This window comes from Bubalus kerabau, chromosome 19, assembly GCF_029407905.1.
Source record: "Bubalus kerabau isolate K-KA32 ecotype Philippines breed swamp buffalo chromosome 19, PCC_UOA_SB_1v2, whole genome shotgun sequence".
Classification (NCBI taxonomy): domain Eukaryota; kingdom Metazoa; phylum Chordata; class Mammalia; order Artiodactyla; family Bovidae; genus Bubalus; species Bubalus kerabau.
Genome location: NC_073642.1, coordinates 30,104,003 through 30,112,843, shown reverse-complemented (window position 1 = coordinate 30,112,843; position 8,841 = coordinate 30,104,003). Strand labels below are relative to the sequence as shown.

The 8,841-nt window shown below is 42.1% G+C and overlaps 1 long non-coding RNA gene across 1 annotated transcript; it reads right to left on the bottom strand.

Annotated features, from left to right (window-relative positions):
* Positions 1-6,247: 6,247 nt before the first annotated feature.
* On the bottom strand, positions 6,248-8,464 carry LOC129633807 (uncharacterized). The gene is made up of 3 exons (XR_008705310.1): positions 8,355-8,464; positions 7,337-7,635; positions 6,248-6,881 (listed from the first exon to the last, which is right to left on the bottom strand). It is a non-coding gene; the product is annotated as an uncharacterized LOC129633807 (long non-coding RNA).
* Positions 8,465-8,841: the final 377 nt, after the last annotated feature.

The following is an 8,841-nucleotide window of genomic DNA, read 5'->3' as shown; positions in this document are numbered from 1 at the left end:
ACCTGCAATGTGGGAGACCTGGGTTCGATCCCTCAGTCAGGAAGACGCCCTGGAGAAGGGCATGGCAACCCACTCCAGTATTCTTGCCTGGAGAATTCCATGGAAAGAGAAGCCTAGCGGGCTACAGTCCATGGGGTTGCAAAGAGTTGGACACCACTGAGCGACTAACACACACACACACGTTTTGATATATGGCATTTTGATATGTAACATTTTTATCTTTTGCACTCATTTCACATGCTAGCAAGGTAATGCTCAAAATCCTTCAAGCTAGGCTTCAACAATACATGAACTAAGAACTTTCAGAGGTACAAGATGGATTTGGAAAAGGCAGGGGAACCAGAGATCAAATTACCAACATCCATTGGATCATAGAAAAAAGGAAGAGAATTTCAGAAAAACATCTCCTTCATCGACCACACTGAAGCCTTTGACTGTGTAGATCACAACAAACTGTGGAAAATTCTTAAAAGGATGGGAATTCCAGACTACCTTACCAGCCTCCTGAGAAACCTGTATGCAGGTCAAGAAACAACAATTAGAACCAGACACGGAACAATGGACTGGTTCAAACTTGGGAAAGGAGTACATCAAGGCTGTATACTGTCACACTGCTTATTTAACTTATATGCAGAGTACATCATGCGAAATGCCAGGCTGGATGAAGCACAAGCTGGAATCAAGATTTCCAGGAGAAATATCAACAACTTCAGATATGCAGATGACACCACCCTAATGGCAGAAAGCAAAGAGGAGCTAAAGAGCCTCTTGATGAAGGTGAAAGAGGAGTGTAAAAAAGCCAACTTAAAGCTCAACATTCAAAAAACTAAGATCATGGCATCTGGTCCCATCACTTCATGGCAAATATATGGGGAAAAAATGCAAACAGTGACAGACTGTATTTTTAGGGGCTCCAAAAACACTGTGGATGGCAATTGTAGCCATGACATTAAAAGATGCTTGCTCCTTGGAAGAAAAGCTATGACACACCTAGACAGCATATTAAAAAGCAGAGACATCACTTTACTGACAAAGGTCCACTAGTCAAAGCTATGGTTTTTTCATTAAGTCTTGTACAGATGTGAGAGTTGGACCATAAAGGAGGCTGAGTGCCAAGGAACTGATGCTTTATAACTGTGGTGCTGGAGAAGATTTTGAGAGTCCCTTGGACAGTAAGGAGATCAAACCGGTCAATCCTAAAGGAAATCAACCATTACTATTCATTGGAAGGATTGATGCTGAAGCTGAAACTCCAATACTTTGGCCACCTGATGTGAAGAGCTGACTCATTGGAAAAGACCCTGGTGCTGGGAAAGATTGAGGGCAGGAGGAGAAGGGGACTACAGAGGATGAGATGGTTACATGGAATCATTGACTCAATGGACATGAGTTCGGGCAAACTCCGGAAGATAGTGAAGAACAGGGAAGCTTGGCATGGTGCAGTTCATTGGGTAGCAAAGAGTCAGACAGGACTGAGTGGCTGAACCACAACAATTTTTATCATGACTTTGCAAATATTCTATAAGTTCAGCTTTGAAGTCTTCTTTGTTTTTTGGGTTTTTTTTAAATTTTATTTTATTATTTAACTTTACAATATTGTATTGGTTTTGCCATATATCAACATGAATCCACCACAGGTATACATGTGTTCCCCATCCTGAACCCTCCTCCCTCCTCCCTCCCCATACCATCCCTCTGGGTCGTCCCAGTGCACCAGCCCCAAGCATCCAGTATTGTGCATCGAACCTGGACTGGCGACTCGTTTCATATATGATATTATACATGTTTCAATGCCATTCTCCCAAATCATCACACCCTCTCCCTCTCCCACAGAGTCCAAAAGACTGTTCTATACATCAGTGTCTCTTTTGCTGTCTCGTATACAGGGTTATTGTTACCATCATTCTAAATTCCATATATATGCGTTAGTATACTGTATTTGTGTTTTTCTTTCTGGCTTACTTCACTCTCTATAATAGGCTCCAGTTTCATCCACCTCATTAGAACTGATTCAAATGTATTCTTTTTAATGGCTGAGTAATACTCCATTGTGTATATGTACCACAGCTTTCTTATCTTTGAATTGATATCTTTTGAATATTTTAAAATTTTCAAAAATTTTAAAATTTAGAAGTGAATTTCTCATTGTAATACATTATGCTCTGAGTATCATGTATTCTGTATTACTTCTAATATTTATAATTTATTGAGGTATAGTTTGAGGTTTTTATTATAATCATTTTGTGCAAATGAGCTCTTCTCAGAGTATGCCCTTGGAGTTCTGGCATTTGACACTGACCTGTGAGAGCCAGGCAGGAGGGACTACACTCCTTACTAGCAGTACTTCTTTAGCTTTACTGCCTTTTACTACATGACATTTAAAAATTGATATCATTTGTTGCTTCTATGTTTTCCTTTAATTCACACCTTAAAATCAGGACCCTGGATTTTTTTTTCTGAGCGTATGTCTAGTTTGTCCTTAACCATAATTTTAACTTTTTTGTGTCACTTTAAGTTTGTCTTGAATATGCATATATATTTTAATATAATGGATATATTTGGTTCTAATATCTTTTTTCTTTAAATAATTTCTGTATATGAAGCTCGTATTTCTTTTGCATCTTTTGTTTTAGGTTTTCTTTCTTTTTCCTCCTTTGGTGTATATATATTCCTTTTGTTAAAATGGAAGACATTATAAGTATGTGTTTCAAGTGGTCACCTATGTACTTCTACATAATGTAATTAAACCTTTATTTCATGATTTGTCAGTCTAAACATGTTCTCAGTGTTTTCACATGTTCTGAAATGGTGAGATTTTGGTCCTCAGCTTGTTTCCAAAGCTCTGCAACTTACCATTTATTTGTCCATCTAATCTTTTAACTCTTGTGTTATTGAAATACAGTTCTTATTCTCATACAACATTTTGGAGAACTTTCTTCTGTCTGTTTGATTCTTCCTTTGCAGAGTGGAAACTTCATATCTCTGCAACATACGGGGGTCCACTCTTTCTCTTCTGTGTTCCCGTGGTGTGTTTGCATGAATGCCTTGCCATTTATTTTCATCTTACTTCTGCTTATTTGGCAGCTCTGTGTGGACCTTCTTTATCCTTCCTCTGAACCTCTTCCCAAACTCTCTATCCTCTCATTCAAGCTGGAGGTGAAGGCACAGACCTCTCTCTTCTTTCTGCTCTTTTGTCCTGAGATTTCAGAAGAAAAGTTGAAGGATTTGAGTTTTTTTGTTCTTACTGTTTTGCTGTAGTTGTTGGTCTGTTAAATGTCCCTAACACTCAGGTAGAGGAGACCTGCCTTGGCATTTATTTCTCTAATTCAGCGTGAAACCCTAGGGCTTCCCATCAGCTGTTTCCCCAGCATCATTGCCAACCCCTATCCGTAACCTACCACCAGTCAGGACAGAAAGAAGATAACCAGAACATGCTGTCAGTTCATACGATGGGGGAGCTTTATCCTTTGCTCTGATTGTGCCTTGGTTAAAATCACACCCTTCTTTCTGTCTTCCCACCTGGGAAAGAAAAAGATGAACCCCAGGTGGGTTTCCTGCTTCTGCAGAGACACTCAAGGGCTTGGTAGGAAATTCTGCACTTGTGGGATTTCTATAAACATTCTCCTCCAGATGACAACTTTCCTTCCCATTCATCTCACTCCATGTTGGTGGGGGATGGGGTGTTCAGAGCACAGTCAGGTCCCTCAGTAGGATGTAGATGTAAGGTGTCCCCCTGAGGCAGGGTTTTCCACACCACGACTGACTCTTTTTCTTTTTTGGGGGGGGGGTACAATATTTTGAAGAGTGGCATGTGGCAAGTCACTTGTTTTGCTGCTGCTGGTTAGTATTTTTATTGTTTGAAGCAGGGGCAGCTCTGGTGTTTCTTTCCTCCACCCATGATTTTTAAGACCCTTGACTTATGTTAAAAAAAAATGAGTATCAGTGGACAGTGATATACTCAAACACTAAGGCTAGTGGTAAATTATACTATCAATAATTTGAGAGTATTGTGGCAGATGTTTTAACTTTATGTTGAAGGAGCCTTTTGTGAGTTGTGAGCTTAGAATTTCTCCACCTTTATTTGCCCATTTTTCTCTCTATGATAGATGAAAGTAACCAAGCATCAGCCATTTCTTTGTAGTATGTCTTTTTATTAATACTAACTGCAGAGCTATTTTCTAAAGCATGTTGCTTTGAACTATCACTTAAGATAAATAGTCTGGCAGAAATAAATACTGTAGAGTTAAAATGAGTGTTATGTTTCTGCCTGTGCATTTTGGTAGCTACTATACTGTAGGCACTGCTCTTATACTTTTCAAACATGATAAGGCTCAAAAAATCACCACCCTCTTGAAATGACATTCTGACCTTGTCCTGCCCACACTGGATTGTGCTCCCTATATATACACTGTCATCCTCAGCCTCTGGCTCCCATGTGACTTGTAGTTCAGTTGGTAAAGAATCTGCCTGCAATGCAGGAGACCCGGGTTCAATTCCTGGGTTGTGAAGATCCCCTGGAGAAGGAAATGGCAACCAACTCCAGTACTCTTGCCTGGAGAATCCCCAAGGACACAGGAGCCTGGCAGGCTACAGTCCATGGGGTCGCAAGAGTCGGACACAACTTAGCAACTAAACCACCACCAGCACCTTTTTTTACAGAGCCCAACATACTGAGAAAGACTGGGATCTGGCACCTGGGATCCTTTGCTGCACTGCTTGCACCTGGACAAAAATCTCCTTGAGCAACAAAATACAAAGAATCTATAAGGAACCCCAAAATTACTGTACACATGTGCAGTTGGGGAAAATTATGAATAAGATACGAAAAGATCAAGAAAACCCAACTGTCACTTCCAAAGAGCCAGGAACAAAAGCAGAGCATATGCACCCTGCATGTAATACCACCAAGGGAGTATGCAGACCTCCTTAGCCACACCTTCTGCCCAACCCTTGGATCCAACCCTACCCTCATCCCATATAAGGAACCAGCCCTGCCATCCCCCACATGCCCCAACCAGGGAGCGACAGAAACTGTTACTTGTTTTCCCTCCCGCCTACTGCAGCGTGAGTCCCAGTATAGCCTTGCTTGAATTTCTTGTCTGGCCTCTTATAAATTTCTGTTGATTACAAAGGCCAAGAATCCTGGTCAGTAACAATACTGTTTACAAAGGGAGGCCTGAAAACACTCTCTGACATACATCACAGCAGGATCCTCTATGACCCACCTCCCAGAATATTGGAAATAAAAGCAAAAATAAACAAATGGGACCTAATTAACCTTAAAAGCTTCTGCACATCAAAGGAAACTATTAGCAAGGTGAAAAGACAGCCTTCAGAATGGGAGAAGATAATAGCAAATGAAGCAACTGACAAACAACTAATCTCGAGAATATACAAGCAACTCCTACAGCTCAACTCCAGAAAAATAAATGACCCAATCAAAAAATGGGCCAAAGAACTAAATAGACATTTCTCCAAAGAAGACATACAGATGACTAACAAACACATGAAAAGATGCTCAACATCACTCATTATCAGAGAAATGCAAATCAAAACCACTATGAGATACCATTTCACACCAGTCAGAATGGCTGCGATCCAAAAGTCTACAAGTAATAAATGCTGGAGAGGGTGTGGAGAAAAGGGAACCCTCTTCCACTGTTGGTGGGAATGCAAACTAGTACAGCCACTATGGAGAACAGTGTGGAGATTCCTTAAAAAACTGGAAATAGAACTGCCTTATGATCCAGCAATCCCACTGCTGGGCATACACACTGAGGAAACCAGAAGGGAAAGAGACACGTGTACCCCAATGTTCATCGCAGCACTGTTTATAATAGCCAGGACATGGAAGCAACCTAGATGTCCATCAGCAGATGAATGGATAAGAAAGCGGTGGTACATATACACAATGGAGTATTACTCAGCCATTAAAAAGAATACATTTGAATCAGTTCTAATGAGGTGGATGAAACTGGAGCCTATTATAGAGAGTGAAGTAAGCCAGAAAGAAAAACACCAATACAGTATACTAATGCATATATATGGAATTTAGAAAGATGGTAACAATAACCCTGTGTACGAGACAGCAAAAGAGACACTGATGTATAGAACAGTCTTTTGGACTCTGTGGGAGAGGGCGAGGGTGGGAAGATTTGGGAGAATGGCATTGAAACATGTAAAATATCATGTATGAAATGAGTTGCCGGTCAGGTTCGATGCACGATACTGGATGCTTGGGGCTGGTGCACTGGGACGACCCAGAGGGATGGTATGGGAAGGGAGGAGGGAGGAGGGTTCAGGATGGGGAACACATGTATACCTGTGGCGGATTCATTTTGATATTTGGCAAAACTAATACAATTATGTAAAGTTTAAAAATAAAATAAAATTAAAAAAAAAAAAAGGGAGGCCTGGTGACTCATTTGAATCACTCATTGCCTCAAATCCTTTACAGATAGGGGCAAGTTCACTATGTTCAATTAGATTCAGAATTTCCAATATAGACAAATGCTTAGAGATTATCTCTACCATCCATTTTCAAACTTAAAGATAAAAAGAAGAGGGAGGGGACTATTTCTTCAAACTGAAGTGATCAGGCTGTCAGTTCCAGAGTGAGAGCCAGATGGGAGGTGGGGGTGGGGGGCCAGTTTGCCCCTAAAGAGAATCTGTGAAGGAAACATTTTGAAAAGGATCTTGGTGAGCACTAGGTCATGAGCCAATGCAATTTAACCGGTGAGAGGTCACAGGGTCACATCCATGAGTCTGTGTTTGTGGAAGGCAAGGGGACCTGGCTCTCAAGAGGGAGCAGTGGGAATAGCCAACAGCTGGTGCTTTGCTTCAAGAAGGCTTCCTGATTCTCCTGAGAGTCCTCTAGACTCCTAGAAATAAACAGACAGAGAGATAAAGCCCACTGGCTGAGACTAACCCACCTCTTAAATTCAGATTTTGTATCGACGTGACCCCATGGGAACCACAGGCTGAGATTCAATATGTTTACTTAAAGTATGTTGAGCCCTGTTACTGGCTGAACTGTGTCCCACTTCCCCTGCCCCTGCCCCACGAATCCGTATGTTGAAGTCCTAACCAACCTCCCAAGACCTCAGAATGTGACTGTGTTTGGAGATCGGGCCTTAAAAGAAGTGATTACGTTAAACTGGGTTTTACTAGGGGGGCCTAATCCAATAAGACTGGTGTGCTTACAAAAAGAGACTAGGACACAGATGAGCACAGAAGGAAGACAATGTGAGGATTGCAGGGTGGTGTTACAGGGAGAAGATGGCTACTTGAAAACCAAGGAAAGAGGCCCTAATTAAAAAGAAAAAACAAAACTAACCCTGCTGACACCTTGATCTCAGGCTTCTAGCCTCCAGAACTGTGAGCAAACAAACACTCATTGTTTAAATCACCCAGCCTGTGGCAACCCTTGAAGACCAACGCAGCGCCTACAATAGGGCATCTCTGCCAGGCACTGGGTGGGCTTGCAGACCCAGTCCTAGGGAATAATGACTCCTCAGCTGCAGTGAACTCTTTCTCAGTAAGGGGCTTAAGTATGTAAAGAGACAAGGGCCACCCAGCGAGGAATCCAGGCGTTGAGAAATCACGGCCAGCTTCCCAGAGATGGCGGTGCTTCATCTAAAACGAGACAGCAGAATTGAGGCCCACACAGACAACTTGGTCAGTCTCTCACAAACGGTTGTTTTGAATTAAGGTGAGAAAATGTCCCGACCCTGCTCTCATTTACTTCACACATCTCTGTCCACCTGTGGGCGCAATAGGGACCACAGCGTGGTATCCTGTCTTAAATGATCTGGAATGAAAGGGAAACTGGAGAGGTTGCTGCGTTCACCCCAGGTTTGCTTTCAAATCAATGTATGGCAAAAACCACTACAATATTGTAAAGTAATTAGCCTCCAACTAAAATTAAAAAAAAAAAAGTATTGTCACTGTAAGTGCTGTCTTCATTGGCTGTGAATGAAATTTTTGGCTGAAACAATTTTTCTTTGAAAGTTAACACTTCAATACCTTGATGGTGGAGGACACTCGTGGTCCCTAAAACTGCTTTTAGCTACAGCCTGGGTGGCAGGGGGCAGCTGAGAATGAATGTCCTAAGGATCATGCGGTGAGAATTTCCTGAGTGTTTTAGGACCATGTGAACATACTACAAAAGAGTAAGCTTGGAAAGAACGACCACTTCGCTGTACAGCAGAAATTAACACAAAGTTTTACATTAACTATGCTTCAATAAAGTAATTTTTGAAAAGAGAATAAGCTTGGGTGGGCAGTGATTAAAAAAACCTCTCCAAGGCTTGTTTGTCAACCTGAAGGTTGACAAGTCTGTTCCCTCCACATACCTTTCATCCTTTCTCTAGTGCAGAGATGAAAACTGGTTGCCCCAGGTTAGCCACCTCATCTGCAAATCTAACTCTGCCCCTACCAAACTACTGCACACTCAGTTTCCCCATCTTTCAAGAACAACCAGTACTAGTAACAGCTGAGGTGGGCTCCTCAGGTGGCGCTAGTGGTAAGGAGCCTGCCTGCCAATGCAGGAGACATAAGAGACGCAGGTTCAATTCCTGGGTCAGGAATATCCCCTGGAGGAAGGCATGGCAACATACTCCAGTATTCTTGCCTGCAGAATCCCATGGACAGAGGAGCCTGGCGGAAAACAGTCCATGGGGTTGGAAAGAGTCAGACACAACTGAAATGCCTTAGCATGTGGGCATTCCCCAGCTGAGTCAGGAACCTAGATACAGCCTGGAACGTGGGAACACTCATTCAGCTGAGCTAATTTCCATCAGGATCGAATCTCAACCTTTCCACACAGGGGACATGCTATCC